Consider the following 24,392-nt stretch of genomic DNA (forward strand, 5'->3'; position numbering starts at 1 on the left):
GATGACTCTATGCTGCAGAGTACTTAGGGGCAAACGTAACACTGAAAGCATAGCACATAGGTCTATACGCAGTGTAAAGATACTGTTGGACAACACATCGTAAAGGAAGAGTGCTCAGGTCCTTGCGAGTAGCTTTATGTTCTCTTTATGTTGAAGCAGCTTGGAGTGGGTGATGATGGTGGGTTCATTCACTCACTTTTAGCTGAGGTGATCTGACTCCTGGTCAGAGCTGAGTCCAGCTTCCAAATGGTTTGGGCAGAATCCTACAGTGACTGCCTTCAGTTTCCTGAAGTTAGTTTTCCTATGCTGTCCCTCTAGTGAATGAAAAGTTCTTATGGGGCTTCTAAAGTTGAGCTTCTACTCTGAGCTGCCTTTGAGAGAAATCTTTGTGTTTGGCGAGTGAGCTGTGCCTAGTTGAGCTCATCCTTATTAATTTTCTCCTTATGCATTTTTAAATGTGTCATTGCAATAATTTTTGTGAGTGTGGCGATTAAGATCTTCAGTCATTTGTAACATTTTCCCTGAGCCTTGTTATTCAGACATCCCCCATCATTCTTTTGTAGAGCTGAAATACAATGAAAGGAGAGTTGATAGGAAAATATTCTATGAGGTGGAGCACAAAAGTTCAGCAGATTTAATAATGTGGAGATGTGCTGGTATAGCTTTTCTGTTCCTGGATAGCTAGATGGAGAATTAAGAATACATGTAGAATATCATTATTTTCAGTTACTATTTATATAGAGCAGCACTAGAATAGTTATGTTTAAATTCTTGTTCACATGTAGAGTACTTCTTCAGTGTGCGAAATCAGCTAGGCACAGCTGTTAGAACTGCTTTCTGAAACTACTGTAGTTACTGTCTGACCTGACAATGGTAAAGAGCAGAAGGAGGCATTAATATGACAGAATATTGTCTTGGCAACTTTAACCTCATTTTAATGTACTTAAATGTTTAGAATATTACATTATTAATTTGATAGTGGATTACTTTAAATTTCAGTATTAAAACATACTTGTAGCAGAAGAGGAGTAATTTTCTTTGAAAAAGGAGATCCCATCACTTTATAAATTAAAAAAAAAACCCTCTTTTTTTTTTAGTAGTATCTGGCAGCATTTTTCAATCAGTTAGTAGGATTTGTGGTAATCTAATGTCAGTAAAGTTGTACCTTTCCCGTTTTTTTTTTAAAGTTAAGCTTTGATTACAATTTCTGTACTACTGTGCCTAAATACCTGTTCCTTAATGAAAACAATTATGAGATTTTAGCTTCATGCCTGCAGTTCCCTTATGGAACAAATTGAGAAAGCTTGCCACTTGGTAAAAAAAAAAGGCACGAAAATGAGCCTGTTAAACTCAAGCTGTTACAGCTGGGTCTTAGTTGTGCCTCACTGTTAAATTCCTGTCTTTTTCAGGACAACTGAAATGTACTAATGTTTATATGGCTGACTAGTGCTTTGGTAAATTTGCTTTTGTTTATGTTTTGAATAATGATGTGTTGATGATATTTTAGTGAGAGGCTTTTTTCCTTAGTCGATTGCTCACTTGGGATAAAAATGTGGAAATGAGGTACCTTGATAAACAAGTACATCCATAGCATTAAATGGCATCCATTACTTAAAGGGTAACCAAAATTGGGGTGATCTGACTGCTAACAAGAATGTAGATTCTTTTAGTAGCAGACTGATTATGTAAAGGTTTCACTTGTCTTCATGGAGATATTAAGATAATTCTGAGGATGTGTGACTCATGAGCTTTATATAATTCCATTAACACTAGTAAATGGTAAGGAGTTCTGAAAACCCTCTCATGCTAGGATTCAGTGCTAGATTTGCTCTGTTCTTTTGAACAACTGAGAAATACAGTGATTCACAGGAGAACAAGGCAGATTTGGTTTCTAAGAAGAAACCTATCTTATTTGATCGGTGAAACTGTTTTCAAATATAAACAATACAGTAGATAAGGACTTTGGGAAATATTTGTGTGAGTTTTCCACATTTTGACATAGTCCCTCCGAAGAGACTGTCCTGAAATTAGCATTCTGTTTGTGGAAGGTGAGATTTTTTTTCCTGAAGCAGAAACTGGCTATGATGCAGAAATCAGACCTCAACTAAATGACTGTCTATCAGTATAGCTAAAGCACAACAAGGAGGAACAGTGCAGGGTTCATGTTGGAAAGGAACAGAGATAGACGAATGAAGTGAGAGTCAGATGAGGTAAAATGGCAAATAAGATAACAGAATTATTCACTGTCTTGTACAATTACACTGTGTCTTAGACTTTTCTGTGTATTTCTTCTTCTGTGGTGAGTTCCAGTCTGTGGTTGGAAACTCCTCTTTGAGGATGGAGGGTAGTGAAGCCCAGCCTTATTACAGGAAATGCCAGAAAAACTATCTTCATGAAGATTTTTCACCCTGGTCCAATTCCAAGATTTGAACCTCAGCAATCTATGTTACAAAAACTTTCACGCAGGAGGGCTAAATATGGGAGAACTGAGCCTTAACTAGGTTTGGCAGAAGCAGTTTCATCAGTGAAGAACCTAGTGTAGAATCTTCAAACGTTGGGGTTTTTTTGAGCACTCCGTAGAGGTGGGGTCTGACAACCTAAAGAATTTTTCATTGTGTGATGCAATGATGTCTTTGCTGTGCCGCAACGGACTAAGCTGCAGTAATAAAACAGTCACAGGGTCACCAAGATCACAAAATCCCAGAACTGCCTAGGTGGGAAAAGACCTTTAAGATCATTGAGTCCAGTCATTAGCTGAACACTAAGAAGTCTTTGACTAAACCGTATCCCTAGGCACTTCATCAGCATGGTTCTTAAATACCTCCAGGGTCTGGGACTCCACCACTTCCCTGTGTGCCTGTTCCAATCCCTGATAACCCTTTCAGTAAAAAAAATCTTCCTAATATCCCAGCCTAACCTAAGCCTCCCCTGGCACAGCTAGGGGCCATTTCCTCTTGTTCTAACACTTGTTACTCAGTTGAACAGACTGACCCCCACCTCTCTGCAGCTTCCTTCGTAGAGAGTGATAAGGTGTCCCCTGAGCCTCTTTTCCTCCAGAATATTGGACAGCTCTAGTTTGGAAGCTATGGAGTTTGTGTTGACTCTTCCCCTGTTATAGTCCTGACTCCACTCAAGACTAAGTGGCTTTTGGCAAATTATCTCACCTTTCTGCTTTCTCTGGGAAATTAGGATAATATATCTACACACCAGTGTTAAGAATTAATTAAGGGTTGCACAGTGTGTGTTCATAGCAATGTATAAGTGCTAAATATTACTATAGTGTAATTGGACTACTGTAATTTATAATATGCTAACTGACACTGGCATATAAAACAGGATCAACCTCTTCTCAAGTGCTGTAGAATTTGTAATTGTTACTAATGAACTTCTGATACTCAAAGTAGCTATTGCTGTGAGGCAGGGAAAGCTGCCAGTATCTGTCTGTGGGAAAACTTAACAAGGAACCTTCTTTTTAAAAAGCTTGAAATAAAAAAGTATGTACACATACACCTACTTGAAGTGCACAGTTTAAATTCAATTTGTTTTAGGCAAAAAGCTTTATTTCTATCTAAATGGAAACAGGGCATTACCCTAGCATTTCAAAACTGGTTTATCTCTTTCAGCATATTTTAAGCTGAAAATGCTTCCTGTTTTCTGACCAGCTTTACTTAGCAGTTTTCATTACAATATATACCAGTTGCCACAGAGAAGAGCAGAAAATACTCTGTGTATCACTGGAGGTGAGGAAATACTTTTTAAAACTGAAATCTGACTTACACAGCATATTTATTCATTGTGTTTTAGTGGCTCAAGGTCTGCCAAAAGTTCAGTTCCAAGCTCTTGCTAAGTTTTGTTTTAAGGGCTTGAGAAAGAGAGATGAGCTAAGAGCAAACAAAGAAATGTCAACAGAAGGATTGCTGAGAGGGGAGCATCAGTTGAGGGAAGGCAGTCATAGCTGTTAACATTTAAAAAGCCCTTTCAAGGACTAACAAAATAAAGGATAGAAATGTCCTCATCCTGAAATGGCTTTTATATTTCTGAACCTGTTATAAAAGCTTTTCTTAGAACACTTCCCTTCTAAAAACAAAATAGTTTCTATCGTAAACAGACAGGCAGCACATCAATACGAAGACTATCTTCACTTACTTTTATTTCTGGGCCAACAGAACAGGCCATTATTCAACACCACAGAAAAAAAAGAATTGTTGCCCCAGTTTAGCACATGAAGAAACCAAAGAATGGAGGAATTATGTCCTAGAACCTAGCTCTGTGCAGGCTTCCAGTAGGATTGCAGATACTGGGCTTTATTCTGATACAAATATTTTTTAAATCCCCATTTGTTAATATCACAAAAGGTACATTAGGATGCCTTTCTCCAGGTACAGTCCTAGTGCAGCCAGGACCCAGGTAGTTTTTATAGCAGTATAGCCAGTCAAACCCAACCATATATCTCTTCCTTGGGGTTGATGGGAACCAGCTACATCAAAATAAAATATAGCTCTTTGCTCCTCTTGGACTTTACATCATATTAGCTGACTAGTCCTCTTCATTTACCACTGTACATGGTACAGTGCTAGAATATTGTACCTGAGTAAAAAACATTTTTATTGCAATGAAGATATAGCTTTATGTATCTCACTTCTTTTCCTTTCTTTTGTGCTTGCTAACACATAAAAGCACCAATAAACCCAAGAAATTTCACAGAAAGTATCTGCCAAATTCAGTTGTGAGTCTGAATGATGAGACAAAATCTTCAATATTATCAAAATCAATCCTGTTTGTTTAGAGTGAAAACTCACTGTTTCCTAACTTTGTTATATCTTCTGTTTCATCCATCTGTGGCAAAGCAGAATACTTAAGCAAAAGGGAATCTAACATTTCCATCTCTTTTTCTCAGGGAATTTAAATTACCAGGTAATTTGAAAATGGCATGGACAATCCAAGCCTTCACATGCTTCACTGACTAACATTCTTCTGGAAAAAGCTGAACAAAATTATCCTTTTTTGAGTCATGTGGTGCTGTGAAAACCAAAGTCTCTGATGTCAGTTGAAAGTTGTCCATACATGGAATTTGTCTCTTCATATAATTATTCCTGTTCCTACCACCTTTGAATCTTTTCTTGTATGGGCAAAGAAAAATTAGACAGAAATGTAACTGGTATGGAAAAAAACCATTGTGTATTGTTCCTAACCCTGTTTGGTTGCGGTAACTGCTCATCTCTAGAGACTTCAGTAACATTTGTGGAAGGGTCAGTGGAAGAGAGTAAGAAATAACCAGAAGTATCTGTATATTGCTGGTTTTCACTTGATTCAAAATGCTTTGAGAGATGTTTTCAAGTGTGTAAAAAAGAAAAAAAAGGTTGAGTTAAAATTCTGGTACCTCTGCATAGCTCCCAAGTCACAATCCTTTTTGAAAAGAAATGTTTCTGCTGAATTTTTCGTTGTCAGTGGAGCACATGAACTGTTCAATGTCCAAAAAATCCTGAAGACCAGTGGAGATTTTTCTTTTCTGACAGTATCTTCTTCTCCATGATAGAGCTATACTCCAATACTGTCTATTACCACTGCGTCAGGGAGATTTTTCATCCTACAAAACCCTTTCAATTACTTTGTGTCATGACAGTATATGTTCTAAGTATGTGATCATTCATTACCTCTCTTGTTTCAGGAGCCTACAGGATGATGAATCAGGCCCCTTGTAGCCAGTTAGTATGTGTTCTGATGACTTGTGTTACTTGCAATGTAGGCGACCCATCTCCTTATCAATGCTGCTTTTTGCTTGTTTTAGCTGCTGGAATATCTTTACTGTACAGAAGGACATGCAGATATGTATTTGCTGTGTCTGTGTACAGAGCTTGCAGCTTATAAACTATATTGGCTTTGAGTGACTGCGATAAACACAAAAAGGAAATACATTATCTTCTTTTACCTGTTTAACACCAACACTTTATTTATTAGATCTGATCTTTAGAATGAATGTAGTGATTTTTTCAAACTACACACTGTATTAATAAACTGTATCTGACAACTTTGCCAAGAACCTGCTGTGCACTCTGCCTGTACTGAAGTTGACTACCATTTTGGTATTCACTCACAAAAAAATGACAAAAAGTTGCAGGTGCAGTACTGCAGCAATTTAGGTACGTACTGACTTGAAGCATAGACATTTGTATCCCAAGCATCAGAATAAACTTTAAATGAGTTATCCTAGCCGTGAGAGTTCATGTCCTTTTAATATTGTGGTATTTGTGATAGGTTAGAGACTGTCATGGAATTGTGTTGTCCTCCCTAGGCATGTGACAGTGTGCTTTACATCAGGACACTGGTTGTGACCTATAAGCAGGGTGTACTAGGAAGAAGAATGTGCTGTTCTACTGATTTCATGCCACTTTCCCTGTTTTTCTAGGGGCATAACAGGTGCCTTTTTCTATTTTAAATGTTGCTTATTTTTAAGGCATTTGGGGTATGAAGTGGGAACACTTAGTGTAAGTGGGAAGGCTTAGTATAAGCGCTATGTATAAAGTTGTTAATTTATGAGAAGTAAGTTCTATACAAAAGACTGAAGCCTTTGTTAGAAAGAAGAGCTGAGAAAAACAAATGTAAAGATGTAGGCTGTTCCTAAGTAGTTCAGCAAGTGCCTAGAGTGCAAAATACACTAATGTTCCTGTATATGGCACTCTTAAAACTGGTGTATATATCATATCAAGTGATACCAGGTGTATCAGAGAAACACAGGGTTATGTAGATTGGAAAGGACCATCAGGAGTCATCTAGTCCTATCTCTTGTTTGATGCAGGTCCAATTAGAGCAGGTCGCACGGGGCCATCTCCAAGGATGGTGATGCCACAATGTTTCTTGGTAACCTGGACCAATGTTTGGCCACCTTCAAGGTAATTTTTTGATCTATATATAGAGTTGTAATTTCTCATATTTCACCTTGTGTCTATTCCTCTTGTCATATCATTGCATATTTCTGTGAGCAGCCTTGTTCCGTCTTGCCCTGCATCATCTTATTAGGCAGTTGCAGGCAGCAATAAGCTCTCACCTTCACCTGCTGTTCCCCAGGCAGTGCAAACCCATCTTGTTCAACTTGTGTATTGTACTGCAGCCTCCCAGGTTTCTGCCTATGTCAGACTTGCTCCGCTCTTTCAGTATCTGTCTTGTACTAGGAAGACCAGAGCTGGAGGCATTGCTACTGATTCAGCCTTAGGAATGCCAGAAAGAGGGAAATTATCAGGTCCTTCACTTTGCCGGCAATGCTTCTGTTAAAACAGTCCAGGATGCTGTTGGCTGCCTTTGCTGCCAGGACACACTGCTGGCTCACAATCAGCTTACTGTCCACAGGGACCTCTAGGTTTTTTCTTGCAAATAGTCTTTCTAGCCAGTTGGCCCTCAGCCTGTACTGTTGCATGAGGGAGGTCTCTGCATCTTTATGTACTGGATTATAATTACAGAATTTAATGTGTCAAGTTATAGTTTTGTGCAAGTTAGAATTTATAGCTTCAAGTTTGTCATTTGGGAGTAGCAATGGCATGCCTTCTGAGTAGCCTATATAATGTAGAATTATGTATGACTCACATCTTTGCATAGTCAGTTTAACCAAATCACCTGAAGATGATGCTCTATCAGGCGCATCCTGGGATAAATAAACTATAGAAATCATAGTAAATTACTTAAGAAGGGAGGGTGAATTATTTCATGTAAGCAGATCATGATCATCAATGATGCTTAGTTTTTGTTTTGTACATTTATAAATAAAGTAGGCTGCTCTAATTTGGAAGCAAAACCAACACTACTTTGTGGCTATTCTGTTTATTGAGTGACTGAATATTTAACTTTTCTTGTTAGAGTAGTTTAGTATGGAATACTTTCAGTAATGAAGGAGTTAAAATTAGGCTTTATTTTCATAATACCAAAACTATTTAATATTGTCCAGTGCTGTCATTGACTTTGTTTCTCATGACTAGTTTGCTTTCACCTGAACATAAATTCTCAGCCTAAAAGCTAATGGGTGAATTTTTATAACAAAATATTGTAATTTCAAAATTCTCTGAGCAATTTGGGTGGTTTGTAACAAGTGCTTTTGGTTTGGGTTTTAAGACAGTCATAATAAAGGTCAGTTTCTTTGTGTTGTTAGCAAACCCCCTTAGAGGTAGCACAAATCTTGTCTTATGCATTTCCCCTGCAGTTAATTCACCTGCACTTTTTAAGGGTCTTGGAATTTGTCAAAAGGAGTCTGGGAGGACGAATTGAGCAGATCTCTGTCCATGGTCTGCTGCAGTTCTCTCAAAAGGGTTGTATGTCTGCAACCTTAGTAAAATGTGGCGTATTGCAAATTAAACCTCAGTGCTGAAGGCTCTCTGCTAGGAGACATTATAAGGAAAACCAGCATTTCTGGTGCTGCCTATGATTTTCAGCTGATGACCCTCTTTGCTAATGAAGCATGCAATCCTAAGTTGGCATGGGTCAGAGGTAGGATGGTCTTTTTGCAAGGTGAAATGTCATTTGCCACATTTTGCAGAGTATTAGTCCAAACCTATATTTGGTTGGCACCTGAGCTCCAAAACTGGCATCCCACCTTGTGAGAAGGCAGAATGCCACTCTGACAGATGGGGAGGAATGCAGGCATGCCAGCAAACCAGTGTATGCATCAAGGGGTCACATTTCTCTCCAGGAATGTTGAAATACCGGTACATGCAGAGCTCCTGTATCTGAAGCACACGTGTTTCTTGGCAACCACCAAAGTTCCTGCTGAATATCTTGGCACAGTACATAGGGAAGCTTAGTGAATTTTCATGGCTTTCATAGGGTTTCTACACCATGGGAGCCTACATATAATTTCTGCTAAGAATGGCTCTATGAATATAAACAGAAGAGGGGATATATTTTGCAAATTATTCTTTCTTATTAATAGATTAAGAACTGTTAAAATGCCATCACAGCTTTCATGGATAATGATTCTTTTGATTAGTTAATGGTTGGTTTATCCTGGTCTGAGAGCAATAGAATGTGTGGTTTGACAATCAACCAGAAATGTGAATATGACAGCTTAAAATTCTATCATTTCTTTTTTGTACTTTATTTTACCTTAAAAATAAATTCTGGACTCTCATCACACTTTTGTCCTTCATAAAAAAAAGGAGAAAAATATTTTTTTCATGTTTTCCCCATTTCCTCCCAAATGATCTAATGTATTAAAATTATCTCTGGGGCATTAATTTTTTTCCTTCCCCCCCCAAAGGTAATTCTGAATGGTTTATTTCAGTGTTTTTACTTTTTTTGCCTCCAGAATTACTATAAAGCTTTTCTATTTCATCCATTACAGCGCAGTGTTTTTCACATTTGAATAGCTGCATCAACATGAATCCTTTATAAGGACCTTAAAAACAAACTTTGCCAAGTCCCAGAATACAGAAGCTAATTCACATCCCAATACTCAGCTGCCTCATGAATAAAGGAGAGTCTGTGCCTGACACTTTGAAGCTGTAGCTGTTAAACCATACAGACTATTTACCTCAATAAATCATTATAAGAAACTAAGGTACAATTATACCCACAGAGAAATAGAATTCAAAACACTGATTTATGTGGTTCAGTGCCTGTTCCCTTTTCCATCATGTTTTGAATTTTATGCATGTTTGTCATCTTTGGCTGCTTCCATCTATCTTTAAACTAATGGGTCTTGCTTTTTTAGCATTCCTCATTAGGTTTGTTATTTTACTTTGACATACAGACATGATTTGCACGCTGTACAAAGTTTTGCATTTAAAATTAACTATCTAATTTCTTATGCTATAGAGTAAAAATGGAAACTGTGAGTAATTTGTTTAAACTAACACACATCCTTCTCTGGTTAAATTGTGACCATCTAAGCTAGAATTTTGTATTAGTTAAGAATTTTTTATGCCTGTTTGTGGAATCTGAAGAGAGACCACTATACAAAGGAATCTATCATTGTGCTTTTTGGAATGTGCTAGGTAATCTAAAGGGTTATCATGAAAGACATGGAAGCCATATGACATTACATTTGGAGTTACTTCATCCATTTCTTTATTCCTTGAGGAGACAAAATGAACCTAAAAGATAAAAATTAAATTAAATGGAAGCTCTGGCTCAGAGGAAGGAATGGCACTAAAACCGACAAATAATTCCATATGTAATGGTAGAAGTGTAATGCTAGCAAGTGAAGCCCAAGAGCAGCCACAGACTCTGCTAGGCCACCCAAACCTTTAAGAGCATGCAGTGTTGTCCTGCAGAGCAACAGGTTGGAGAGTGATTTAATAGCCAATAAAATATTTCTTAATAAAACTTCAGAAAGTTACCAAATATTTAAAAGGAGAGTTTAAATATGAACAATAGTAAATATGCTACAGTTGTAAGTGCTTTATGCCTTTCTAATAGCTTTCAGCACTGATGCTTAGGTGGATCTATGTTCAAAGGGAGGTTGTATCATGTAACCTGCCCAGGCCCAGTAGGTTGGATTAGAGTAGCACTTGTCTGTGCTGTTGAGAGGGAGATATAACTCCATCATTATTTCTGAAGTGACTTGTGACATGGAAGTTTTTAGACCATGTGTAACATTCGTACATCTAGTTAAAAAATATGTTTGTTGAAGACAGGTTTGGCTATTTCAGACTGTTTGTGTTTTACAGTGGAAACAGAGATTAGAGCAAGAAGCCTAAATGTTCCTCTGTTAAGTCTGTCTGTATTTTCCTTATCTTACACTGAATTTCATAAGATACTCAATTGATACACAAATAGGCATAGACATTCTGAGTAGAATGCATGAATAGCAGCATGCAGCATGCTCCCTGTGTTTTGCATATATACATATCTCTTATGCTTTGGTGTAGTTTTGCCTCTCTGAATCTGAAGGTGTTTTACAAGGAAATAATATTGTACCTAAAAATTCCCATTTACAAATAATGATATTTATCCAAAATTGAATACTCATCTAGGATGGTCGATAATCTGTTTCCCAGTATTCCAGGAGTTCACAACATACTGTTTCTACAGTCTGATAACATTTTAAATGTTTGTTATTATATCCACTTAGTTAATCATGGGATTGTGCTACTGAAGTAGAGGATTGCTTAGAAATGATGATGGTGGTGGAATTGCACAAGCCTGTGGATATAGTATTCTGTCATCAGCTGTTGTGATTGTACAGTGTGAGACCACTTATATTGTCCAGTCACAGAGAGGCTCTTACCAGAATTTCTCTGGACCATCTGCTCTCTCATGTGTATTCTATTCTAAACATGGGTTCTAGGGCAGGGGAAGTACTTGGGCTGTACTCTATGTTTTATTGAAGTAATTGTGCAGGAGTAACCTGGGTGTAAATCCAACAGTCAGAGTATAAAAGAGCTGTGCCCGTCTTCACTAACAAGAGGAATTTCACATGTGGAAAGCAACCTTATGATCTCATCGTAGCACAGGGCTTGAACTGATTAAATTAAGTCAGTGTAATTAAGCATAACTTTTGTATGTAGACAAACCTCAAACACAAACAGTGCATGAACACAGACCAAAAATCAACTTGCTTAGTTTACAAAACAGACTACTAGTTTCAGCCTATCATGCAAATAGGGAAAACAATTTAAAAACGAATTTAATGAGTTACTGTTGTAACTCTGTGTTAAAGAGGCAAACTATGTCTCAGGAAGACTGAAAAGTTAATCTGAGGCACCTGAACTGGTGTATGGGGTTGGGCTTTTTAGTTTGTTTTGTGGCTAATCGAAGTAGTAACAGTAAAGAAGTACAGTTCCTGCAGGTTTTTTTGGAAGCTTTTGTTCTTTGTGCCTTTCACTCACAAAATTTTTAAGTTCAAACAAAGGTTCTTCAATTTTAGCAGTGATTCTTCAGATCACCCAGGGATTACATAGTATAGATTGTGTGTACAGCGTGAGCAAACAAGGCATCAATAATAACCTTCTAGCACTGTTTTATCTGGATGTACTGAATTACAAGGAAAACAGTTTTGGCTTTTTCCTAAGTCTCATGGATCACAGATTGCATGTTTAAAAGTGAAAAGCGAGTAACCAGACAAAGGAAAAGGGAAAAACGAGCCTTAAGTTTGCATGAATTACGCTATGCTGAAATCCTGACCTCAAATCAATAAGAAATCCTTTATCTGACACATATTGAGGGATTATAGACTCAACATTTTAGAGGATGTGTTTGAACAGCATTGACATCAAAACCTTCTGAAAACTCCAGGTGGATTATGAGCTATGTACTGTTTATATCTGTAAGTACAAGCAGCTGAAGAGCCATTTCAGTCTATCTATGTTACAGTTTTGAAAGTATGCTCAGTTTATGTCTTAGCAAATAATTATTAAGGAGTAGGGGGCTGTTTATGTTGGTCAAGTGGTTAAAGCATAAGGACTCAAGATGTTAGAGTTTTCCTTGCTGTTATGCTACAGACATTCTTTGGGAATGGGGTAAATCAAGTTCTTGTTCTGTATCTGTTTCTCTGTAGGTACAGCTGAGATGCTATATACTTGATGGGATGTTACATTTGTTTTATGTTTTTGAAAGGTGCGTGCAGTCGCTTTCAAAGGTACAATATGTCTGCTTTAGGTGTTGTAAATATTTTATGATGGGCAAGGCTGCTCTTCTGAATAGGTGATATCTTGCAGCAATCTATGCCTAGTGAACCTGAAAACCACATTGATAGCATGCTGCCTCAGTATGCGTAGTTTAGGTATACCAGTGTATGCTGACTTCTGCATTTGAAACGGTTGAAATAAGTTTGTTTTGCTGCAAAGGGTGTTAAAGATGCTGAATGCTTCTATGTAATAGCCATTTATTTGGCTGCTTTGTGAGGTATGCAGCATATTATAGGAAATTGGGGAAAGTGTTTATTGGATAAGCTCTTTATCTTCTGAGATTTAAGAAAGGAACCAGATCCAAATACATATTACAAAGAAAAAAAGAAACGACAGCAAGACACTAAAGAACATGAAAGCAAAAAGGGAAGGAAAATTACTGTTATGAACAAGCCATTGGACTATATCACATATGTTTTAAACTCAGGGAAAAGCTATAATATTTGATTTAGGAGACACCCATTCAATGCCTTTTTGAGTCTGCACAGTCTTGTCAATGATTTTAACAGTTTGAATCCTCTCATGGCCAACTATCAGACATGGAGAAATGTGGGGCACCTGAGCTTATAAAAAAGGTATTTAGATAACAAAAGTCTATTATTTTCTTGATATTTAGGAGAAATATATTTTGCCCATTGGACCTCCTTCTCCCACCCTGCCCCACTGCATGTGGTCTGCTTCTAGAAGTATGTTTATAATATCCTTAACATTAGTCTTCCATTAATTTTCTTATCAAATGCAGCAGTAGGGAGTCATCTGTGGCAACAATCTAGTTAATATAGATCAGGAGAACATTTGGAGTATTCTGATTGAGCACCCCTGAGAAACAAGACATTTAATTCTGGATGAGAGTGATGGGACAGTTGGGGTTGATGGTGTTTTAAAAGACATTTTAAATCTAGCTTTCATCATGTTTGTCAGGATAAATAAAAACTTGCTGGTGTAAGGACTCAGAGTACAAAATATTTTACTTGTGATCAGGCTTTAGCAGGTAAATTTTCAGCATGTCCAAGGCTGTAAGGGAGACTTACTGGAACTGGTTATTCTAGGTGGTACTCTTCAGCAACAACATCTCTGCTAGACAAAACCAAGACAATAGGCAAATATGCTTGCATAAATACAACAGAAAAATAAGGACAGATTACCTCTGAAGTGTCTGCTAAACACTATTACTGTTATTTTAAACTCTCTGTTTGTGAATACCCGGCCTCAACAGCAGTTTGATGATTTTAATGGTGATGCCTGTGTACATTTGAAGCAGAACAATGATGTTAGTGAAACATTAGAATAAAGAGGTGAGAAGGGAAGTTTATCTGAGGTTGTGTAAAAGCGTAGTGCTGGATCTTGGAGCGGGCTTTGGTTTCCTTTTTTCCATGAGTGTTTTGTAGTGCTGGATCTTGGAGTGGGCTTTGGTTTCCTTTTCTCCATGAGTGTTTTGACCTACACTGGAAATACATCTGTACTACTGACTGGGTCTGCTTTGACTGCCACAAAAATAGTAGCTTCTGTCTTGGGGGCAAGGATAACAAATGAAAGAGAGCTTTGCACAGTCTAACACAGAAACAGGTGTGTCAGAAAGACCATAAAGAATTCAACTTTTTTTTTGTCTTTGTTCTTAGTTCTTTTTATAACAAACACTCATTTTGCTTGTAAATGCTAAGGTGATGTGAATTGGTTTTACTTATGCAGGTGGTATTTTTTAAATTATAGATTTAAAAACACTTAAACACTCCTCTAGCGAGGAGGAAAATGTTTAGCTTATATGATGGTAAATCTGCTGAACAATGATTTGTATTTAAAAAAATAATATATAGTCAAACTCAACAACCATGCATTTTCCTGAGAAAAGTCTGTATTAACAGCTCACTAATGAATGTAGACAAACAAGAGATTTTTTTCATCTTTCAATTTGTTTTTATTTCTTAAGGAATTATACATATCCATGTGACTATATACTCTCTATATATTTGTCTTCCTGAGTCTCCATATGCCTTTACACATACCTATATATAACCAGATAAGAATGCAAATACTTGGTGTGTACTCTAGTTCAATTATTATAAATGCAGTGGGATTTTACATACTGTATGATAGGCATTTCTTGTTAGGTTATGAACTAAATTAGGAATACAATGAAGATGTGGGATTAATGCTAATAATTAATTTCCCTTGTCATAATTATGTGAGTCACATTATAAGACGTCAAGGGAAACTTTCAGAGATTATTTTCTTCCTTTACTCTCTGGATGGAAATTTGCTACTATAAACTTTCTTCTATGGGAACCGAGTGACAGAGTTATTAGACGTAAAAGACAGGCTCATGTTGCCATCTCATCAGGTGATACTTGGGACTTCTTTCTTAGGCTTTTAACAATCTCATGTTAGTTTGAAAAAGTGAGTAAAAGACCTAAAATATCTTGTTTATCTCATTCTGAGTTTCAGTAAGGCCCAAGAAGCAAAGACAGAGGTATGCAGACAGCAAATCTTTTATGTTAGCGGACAGTGTAAGAGCTGGTGTAATTTCTCTCTTCCACGATCTTCCTCTGGGTCTGTGAGCCATTTGCTTACTTTGTTTTTGCCCCACATTCCATACATTCTTGTAGGTGTTACATTCTTTCCTCCTACCTTCTGTTTCTCCTCTCTGTTAAACTTGAGGCTATTCAGGACAGGACCTGCCTTATACCGTGTATGGTCTGTATATACGAGTAGCGCAGTTGTGAGTTGGAGTTTCTCATCTTTGGTCATTTTGTAACACAGCTAAAAATGTGTTATATTTGAGCCGTAAAAATGGAGTTTGAATGTTGAATTGTTGAGCAACTGAACAGTGATAATATAATCTTTTAGATAGACAATAAGATTAACATCCAGGCAAAGGCTCATTTTTTTGTTTTGTTTTTGATGGTAGTTGTATTGTCTATAACACTTCGTTGTTCTTGGATAGCAATGTAATTAATTTTGGTTTGCTTTCAATTAACCCAAAATTTACAATATTAATTCAAATACTATTATGTTTAAGTACTTAATATTTTTTGCTGGTGAAAGAAAAGTAATAAGGTGGCCAATTACTGATTTGGAAGTGTGTGATAATACATGGAAGTAAATTAAAGCTGCAATGTGAAAGACAAATATTGTATCCTTTTTGCAATCCTCTCTAAGGAAGTTGCTGTGCATTACTTGGAAGCGAAGAGGTCACTGATAGCAAAATTGTTTACTTGATCTATAGACCACCTTTAAAAATTCCCTTCATAAAGTTCTGGTCAGAAAAATTACTTGAGAATGTTTTTATTAGTAAAGGGTAATATAATAAAATACAGTGCCTGCTGGAATTGTTCATATCTGTTATTTTTCTGTATTTGGAGTAGCAGATTGGAACTAAAGCCTTTTCAATTTTAAAACCCAAATTTTCAACATGTAAATAGACAACTGATGTATCTTAAAAATTACTTTTAAATTGTAAGACACTAAGAGACAGTTTGTAACTGTGTGTAATAGAATTAAAAATTCCCAGCTTCAAATGTTCACACTTATAATTCCCGAGCAATGTGCAGACTATGTGTATATTTGAAAGTACCTTTAACAGTTCTGCAGGAAAATATGCCTAGTATAGGACAGCACTCACAGAAAGAGAACTTTCAGTATAGAACAGTTCTAAGCCTACACGCTCCCTATAAGAACCCTGTCTCATATTCTTGAGTTGTAAATGAGTGACTAGTAATCCAGTAATCCCAGTGACAACTTTACTCTCTGGTGTCCTGGTATATTGATTATCTTCTCCACAATTTCACAATTTTTTATAGGCAATATATGTTTACTGCAGTTTGCCCCATGGCACTATAGAATGTGACAATTCAGCACATCTTACAAGTGATGGTCAGTCAGTTCCAACATCTAATAAAGACGACATTTGATAATATAAACTTATTAAAAAAGGAGACCAATTATCTCCCCCACTATTAGAAATCTTTTCAATTTTAGGTAAATAAATGTATTACTGTTTCAAAATAGTATATGTGATCTAGTAAATTAGAATGGCTGCTTCATAATTGTATTATGGCAGTGTTTTCTCTATATATATCCTAATTTACTGTGGTGGTAGAACTGTGAGGAAGCATGCTGGACTGAACAATCCTGTGGTATATGGTATGGGGTAATTACAAAACATTGCCTGAATCATCTGTTCTGAAGACAGCATTTCCAGGCTTCACTCGAAGCTACACAGTTGTTATACCAATGCATACTGATTGAAAAGAGTGTCACTTGAAATCTAGGCACTCTGTTCTGTGGTGACTGGCTGGGACAAGAATTGTAGTTTCAAGGTTAAAATACTGTAGATAGGTAAGAGGGTCTGTGGTTCTTACAGTCTTACTCCTGTGTTTTATTACTTTCCTGCTGTTAAGATGAAACTGTGCTTCATTTTCTGAATTTGTTTTTCCGTTGGGTTCAGATTCTTTAAAAATAAGATTATCTTGTCTCTGTGACAAGTTCCCTAAGGAAATATGTTCAGATGTTGAATCTAATTAAGTCTTAGCCACTAAGGATGGTTGAATCTTTGAGCTGTGTTTCTACAGGCAGTTTGAGTTCACTGATTTATCTGCTTGACTAATGAGAACTCAGTTGTGAGGACTGCCACCAAATCTGTGTAAACAAACCAGTCCAGAAAGATGTGGGAATTATAGGTTTTTTAGAGTTGTATCATCAAAGCCCATGTTTCCTTTTCCCAGCCTCAGAGATGCCATCCTATTCTTCTCATTGACACATGTCTTTCACTTCTCAGGATGTGTTCTCCTTGCCCAAGAAGGCAGAAAGTGTACCACAATAATGCTGCTAACAACAATAACAAATCAATGTGCATCCAAGCTGGCTTCACTCAACTTTGCCTTTAGTATCTATCTTAACTACAGCAGGCCAGTAATCAAAGCTTCAAAAATGGAATTTTTTACCTTCCCTCACCTCACTATCTGTACAGAGGGCCAGAGGGCAGTCACAGATGAGACTCTGAATTCTAGAACTCTCTCTTGCAATAATTCTCCAGATCTGAAAATGGATTGATGCATGTGACTTATTTCTGCTTCCTCTTCTTTTCTTTGAATTCCTTTGACACCTCTTCTCCAGTATTTTCCCCTTGAAGTAGTCTTGACACACTTGTTTAGCTGCTCTCCACCACTGTCCTTCAGAAGCAGGCAATTTTATCCCATCATGTGTTCAGAAGTTTGTGTTAACATACCTTGACTGTTCCACTACTTACCTTTTGGAAACCTTCATACAGTTTGTACTGATTTACTAAGTTATCAGCAGTTGACATGAGAATGTCCTTCAATACAGGAAGATACTTAAAACCCCGGGAGCACAAACATATCTGTAAATTCTGGTTTGCCCTAGATCCATTCAAACACTTGTATGCTAGTCAATAGATATCCATGAAAACAGAAGCCTCACAGTCCATCAAACTTCATAATCTTTTCTTAGATCTGTTTCCCCCTAAATCAGTGATGATTTTTATCTTCCTTCCTACTAGTACAGGCTGTGGATAGGAAATCTAAACCTACTATCTAAAATCTCTCTATGTATGTAATTCGCACACATAAACTAATAGCTCAACATTCTGAGCCAGTGTCCATGTAGCTGGCTTATTGATTGAATCAGTGTTACTTGCAAATCACCTGTTCTCTTTCAAGAATCATGGAATCAGCCAGGTTGGAAGAGACCTCCAAGCTCATCCAGTCCAACCTATGCCCCAGCCATATCCAAACAACTAGATCATGGCACTAAGTGTCTCATCCAGTCTTTTCTTGAACACCTCTAGGGACAGTGACTCCACCACTTCCTGGGCAGCCCATTCCAATGCCAATCACTCTCTCTGTGAAGAACTTCCTCCTAACATCCAGCCTGTACCTCCCCTGGCACAACTTGAGACTGTGTCTCCTTGTTCTGTTGCTGGTTGCCTGGGAAAAGAGACCGACCCCCACATGGCTACAGCCTCCCTTCAGGTAGTTTTAGACAGCAATGAGGTCATAGCTTCCCTTCAGCTTTTGTCTGCAACTTCCAAAGCTGTAAGAAAATGTCTTTTACAGAGATTTTTTTCTCAATATTGTGCATGTAGTCAACATATTAAACTTTGTTTCTTTGATTATGATGTGATTGTAAGATTAGAATCTTTTTATTGCTGATTTTGTCTTCTTGAATAATAAAATAAAAAATCTCCTTTCTTTCAAATTCAGTTTTTTTAACACTTCATCATGTCTACACACCTGCCCTTACAGACTTAAGCTTGGGTCAATATGATTGTTCTAAAAACTTTTATATAAAGATTTGTATTTTTGTGGATGTGGCATGGAAGAATTTAGACACTTGCAGAGAAAAGTCTGATCTTCCACATTTTTACGTTCCAAATGCTAGCTCCTAAATTTCTCAGTCTTTCCAATCCTTCTCAAGCTGTGTCTACGTTATCTTCTCAACTCCACAGTGACTGCATTGCAAAAAAATAATAGATAGAAAAATGTGTTCTATAATGATGATGATATGGAGTTCTGCAGACTGAGTAATGCTTTCTGATGCCGCTGCTAGTATCTTCCTGTCAGCTTAAAGTGACACAATGAAAGCTTAGAAACTAGAAACTTGCTCAAAAGGATGATCTGTATAGCTCCAGTTCTCCAGTCAGGATTTCTGCTTATCTGTTACATTCTACAGAAACTCTTCTAGATAGCTTTAAGACCATGGGCTTTTTTCTTGCTTCTTGTCTCATGCAGTGTATAAGTTAAGTGTTCTGATTTTATTTCTTTGGCAGCTTGGTCATTTCAACTCTGTGTAGTTATTCATTCTATCGTAGTGTTTTGCAAGTAAGTGCAGAGGTTTTAGAGGAAGCTTGTAAGTGGTTAGGCTGGCTCTGGCTCAAGGTCCATCACAGCTGGAGTTGATCTAAGTTTGGGCTGCTTTGTCCTCTATTGCCTCTGGCTCTGTGTTTCCACCTTCTGCGCTGTGCTGGCAGTAGCTCCTGTCTGATCATTCTGTGAATTGCTCCTTCAAGCAGATCTGGCTGAATTTTTTTTGTTTAGTTGTTCTTTTTTTTTTTACTCTTGTGGGGTTAGCTTCCAGACAAGTTGCCTCCCTGAGCTGGCTCCTGCACACTAATGTGGGTGTTAGTGCTGATGCAAGGGAAAGAATAGAAATGCTTAGTTGGTAGAGAAAGGATGGGAGGCAAGTCTCTGTCTTCTGTGATGCCAGCCATTAAGCTGTGTAAAGTAACTCTGAAATGGCAGCTTGAGAAGCATATATATTACATTTTACAAATGAAACCAATCTATTTAGCCTTGATATGACTTGTAAGCAGACTGCTTTTGAATGGGTGATTGTTTTCCCCAGCTTCCTCCTTTAACACACAACTCCCAGTTTAGGTCTTTTTCAGGAGAGGAGTAGGTGCATCCACATATGGTGTAAATGATCACTATTCCTTTAGCATTTCACATAGATGGTGGTCTGCCCCAAGATTCCTGCCTCAAAGTAACACAAAGCAGGTGCATGGTACGACAAAGCAAAAGTTGTCATAATTGTGCAAGATAGGATTCATCTCGCTTGGTGTAGTCACTAAAATAGCCTCAATTAATTGTTTCTACATCCTCTTTAAGAAAGGCCCAGATGCCTCCAGTGGTAAATTGGTCTCTTCTGCTTCATGAGCAAAACAGGGCAATATCGAAACATGCCCTGGAGATACCTCTCTGTATATATGCATTTACACAATTAGCTTAGACTAGACAGCTTCTTTTAATTCTGCAAACTTATAAGAGACCTAATTGACCTCAGTGATGGTTTATCATATGAACGAACTTTTACCTTCTTTCAGTGTGGAAAACATTTAGGTAGTGGAGTCACCATCCCTGGGGGTGTTCAAGAAAAGACTGGATAAAGCACTTGGTGCCATGGTCTAGTTGACTGGATAGGGCTGGGTGACAGGTTGGACTGGATGATCTTGGAGGTCTCTTCCAACCTGGTTGATTCTGTGATTCTATGTATTACCAAACTTCAGTTATTTAATCAAGTTAGTAGTTACTCTTTACACAGATAGAACTACATCCATTTCTGCTAAGTTCTGAAATTGCAAAAAGTGTAGTCATTTGACCCAGAAGGAAGTTTCAACCAAACATCTGAGACAGCATATATATATATATATATATATATATATATATATATATATATATATATAATTTTAAAAAGCTAAAATAAAATAATGCTGGAAACTTGGTTAGTGTTGTTAATAGCTTGCTTATTGAATGTCGAACTGTTTATTTGGTCCAGTGACTGTTCACAAAACCTGACTTGATACATCTTTTTAAGTAAAATTTGCAAGTAGCACAAATCTCTGGCTGGCTATTAATAGGACATCCTCTGCATAAGCATACTAAAGGCATAACTATCCAGATCTTTAGGAGTAGTAGTATCTCTGAATCTAAAGGCCAAGAGTCTAAATCTGAATGTAAGTATAAAAGCTGGAAAAGATTGAACATGTGTTATTTCCCACCAGCACAATATTAAATACAATTATTTTTTTTCTGCTAAAATATTGAATGTATCTTGCAACACAACCTCAAAGAGTCCCCTGCTGCTGTTGATTATAGTGAATCCCACTTCCTGCCACCCAGTTAGTCTTTGCAATTTTCTCTTTTTCGCCACCCTGTGGAGATAAATAATGTATATTAATGTGAAAATATGAACAGTAAAATGCCTTAATATTCTCCACAAAATAAAGCTTCCCTCTAAATCAAAGGATTTGTATTTTTCGTTATTTTTTTGAGCAAAAAGAAACAAGTTCCTCATATAAGGCCTTTGAAAAGTTTGAATCTCACTTTTAGAAAACAAGTGTGCCAAATACTGTGTAGGAGAGAATTGAGGATTTGGCATGGTGCACTACATTAAGAGCACAGATTTTAGCCTTTTCCTGTCTCAGTCTTTCATTAAATAATCTTAACAACTGCTTCTTTCACTTCCTTTGACCCAGAACCTTAGAAAGTATGTCAGATTTTTTTTCTTTAGGAATCACTACCTGTGCTGAACCCAGTGATTGCAGTGGGTATTTTATAAAAGGCTTGTCATACAATAGATGCTTGCATTCAAATTGCTAATTCCACACTCAACTTTCTCCACTTAGGTACATTAATATTTGTAACAAATGACAAATTTTCTTTGAAACTCTGAGTTCTAGAAAGGACAGGAAAAGAAAGCAGAAGCTATGACCCCTGCTTTACAATCTGGCTTTATGTTTCAGTGCTTAAGTGGAAAATTACCATACTAAAGAAATGAGTACTTGCTGATCATAACAGTTGGGGATTTCGGGTGTTGGACTATATTGATTCTAAAGTGCTCTCCTTTTGCTCAATTTATTTTTCTTTTTAATTCCAATTTCTATGAGCATGAGCTTCTTTGTTGAACACTGTGAAAATCTGCTCTAAGTTAATTTCTTTTTTATAGCCTATAATGTTCACCTGGGGCATACCTTTCTACAGCGTAAATTAGAAAGCTAATTGAAAGACATGTTCAACATAGAAAAGAAGAACAGGAAACTTAAGTCAGAGGCGTTTCAGATGATAGTCTGAGAAAGCTAACCATTCCATATTATTAAAATGCCATCAAATTAAAATAACGGCAAAATACTGAAACAGAAGCAAACTGTGTCCCCTCCTGTGGTTGTGGCAGGCCAGCAAACTGTGTCCCCTCCTCTGTGGTTGTGGCAGCCCAGCATTCAAGGACCCAGACAGGAGTGTAATTCCTGTGGGAAGAGAGGGAAGGAGAAGGGAGGGGACCTTTTGTGTCTCTGGGCTAAGGAACATGGTGCTGGAAAGAAAGAGGCAGTTGTGAGCTGCACTATATTAGCTGCTGTGGTACTTGGTGTTGGTGTAGTACCAGTGCAGGCTATTAGGGACCAAGGGAGAAGTTGTTTCCTTTCTTTTGTCCTTATCTGCTCCACCAATAACAGCGGCCGGGAAGGTATTTTCCCTGTGGTGTTTTTCAAAAGGTATACAAAATATTTTTCAATTATGCCTTGCTGTTAGATTTCTGTGTAAACAATTTGTGTTATGGTAAAAATCCATCCAAATTGGGAAGTCTGTTTGCTACTTTCAGCCCCCATTCTATAAACATTTATACGCATGTTTAGTTTTAACTATGTGAGCAGTATCCATTTGGGTGAAGTGAAGTACGGCTGTAGCTGCAAGTTGGAAACTTGACCTACTTTGCATATCGTTATCTACGTAGCATAATTTCAGTTCAAGGGAGTAGCCCGAGCTGAAGAAGAGTCCACAGAAGAAACGAAATCTGGCCAACTAATATGAATTAAATATTTTTGTACTTTAGTGTAATATAGTAATTCACAACTGAATAAACAGTAGGAATATCATAAGCATTAACAAAAATTAGAATTTATTCTGTGTCTGAGGGAAAAACCAAAACCAGCTTGGGTGGTGGTACCATACAGGTGATTTATGAGTATCTTTTATTACTAGAATGGAAAGTTTTGGGATTGTTTCCCATGTTATAAGGGGTCGGGGTTTTTTGTTTGTTTTAAAAATGTAGATATGGCAAGATAGCAAAGTTTCCTAATGTCGACTTGGTTATGCATCCTCTTCCTCATACCAATACATTATACTAGCTATATTTAAAAATATCCTTCTACTGAATGTGATGTAGGACTTGAAGAATGTGAAGCCTGAACCTCATTATTGGCTTGTATGAGTATTTTTACACATTATCTATTCCATTAACTTAGTTCCTGATACTGCAAAAGTTTATATGCCTAGAATTATACAGAGTGAATAATTCTATTAGAGTAAATTGGACTGCTACAAATGTGTGAAGTGAAATGTGCATATGAGTCTTTGCAGGGATGGGAGTTTTAATAGTAATGTTGTTAGGCATAAATATAATTGATATGTCAGGAGTCTTTTATGAATTAAATCTCTCAACTACCTCTCTCCATGTAAAGAAACAGGACAAGAAGATGAAAAGTCCACAAAGGGTAGGCCCCAGCTTTTCAGACACATATGCCTACATCTGCATGCATCCAATACAAGCAGATACAGATCTGTCTAAATCAAGCTGGAGGCATGCATTCTTGGAATTTTTTGTACTCAAGTGACTTGGTGTAAGTGACTTGTTCAAAAACACTGTAGGTTTGTAGTGCAGCCAGGAATAGAACCCACATCTCCTGACTTACAGTTATAGACCAGACTTCCTAAATTTGTGTGAAAAGTTAATTTGCCCTGTTTCCAGAGGAGAGCTTATTAATGTTGTTGCCACCTTCCAGTGTTTCATAATTTTCTTTCTATGATCCCATTCAATGAAGGTGTAGAATTGAATGTGAACTTAGCCTGTGTAGATGCAGAGCATCTGGTTTATACAAATGGGTTTGAACCAGAAAGGAAAACTTGGAGCTGTACATTTTTAATGCACAGATCTTGTGCTGTTGCAATGTTAAGAAGTCCTTGTTGTTATGAATGTGCATTATGAGTATATTGTACACAGTCCTGGTATGCAAATGTTAGCATTCAGAGAAGTGAAATAATTCTGTGTTATTATTATCTTTGTAAATTACATCTTAAGAGTTTGTTGAGGACTTTATGACGGCAGTTTTCTATAGTCACAGCCATACAGCACAAAGTGTTTCTTTCATTATTAACAATAACTGAGCCAATGAAAATGCTTTTAAATATACACCAGACAAGCAGTTATCCAGCTCTTCCTTCTTACCATCCACAAACCATCTTTTAGCATCTTATAAACGAGCATGTAAAATAG

The 24,392-nt window shown here is 37.2% G+C and overlaps 1 protein-coding gene across 1 annotated transcript in view; it reads left to right on the forward strand.

The window, feature by feature from the left end:
• The window catches only part of SOX6 (SRY-box transcription factor 6), a 397,240-nt gene that overhangs the window by 1,232 nt on the left and 371,616 nt on the right, over nucleotides 1–24,392 (forward strand). Inside the window, exon 2 of the mRNA XM_064163636.1 lies at nucleotides 6,797–6,890. The gene's annotated coding sequence lies outside the window, so the exon portion shown is untranslated. The remainder of the gene's footprint in view (nucleotides 1–6,796; nucleotides 6,891–24,392) is intronic.

This window comes from Pogoniulus pusillus, chromosome 24 (genome assembly GCF_015220805.1).
Source record: "Pogoniulus pusillus isolate bPogPus1 chromosome 24, bPogPus1.pri, whole genome shotgun sequence".
Lineage (NCBI taxonomy): Eukaryota > Metazoa > Chordata > Aves > Piciformes > Lybiidae > Pogoniulus > Pogoniulus pusillus.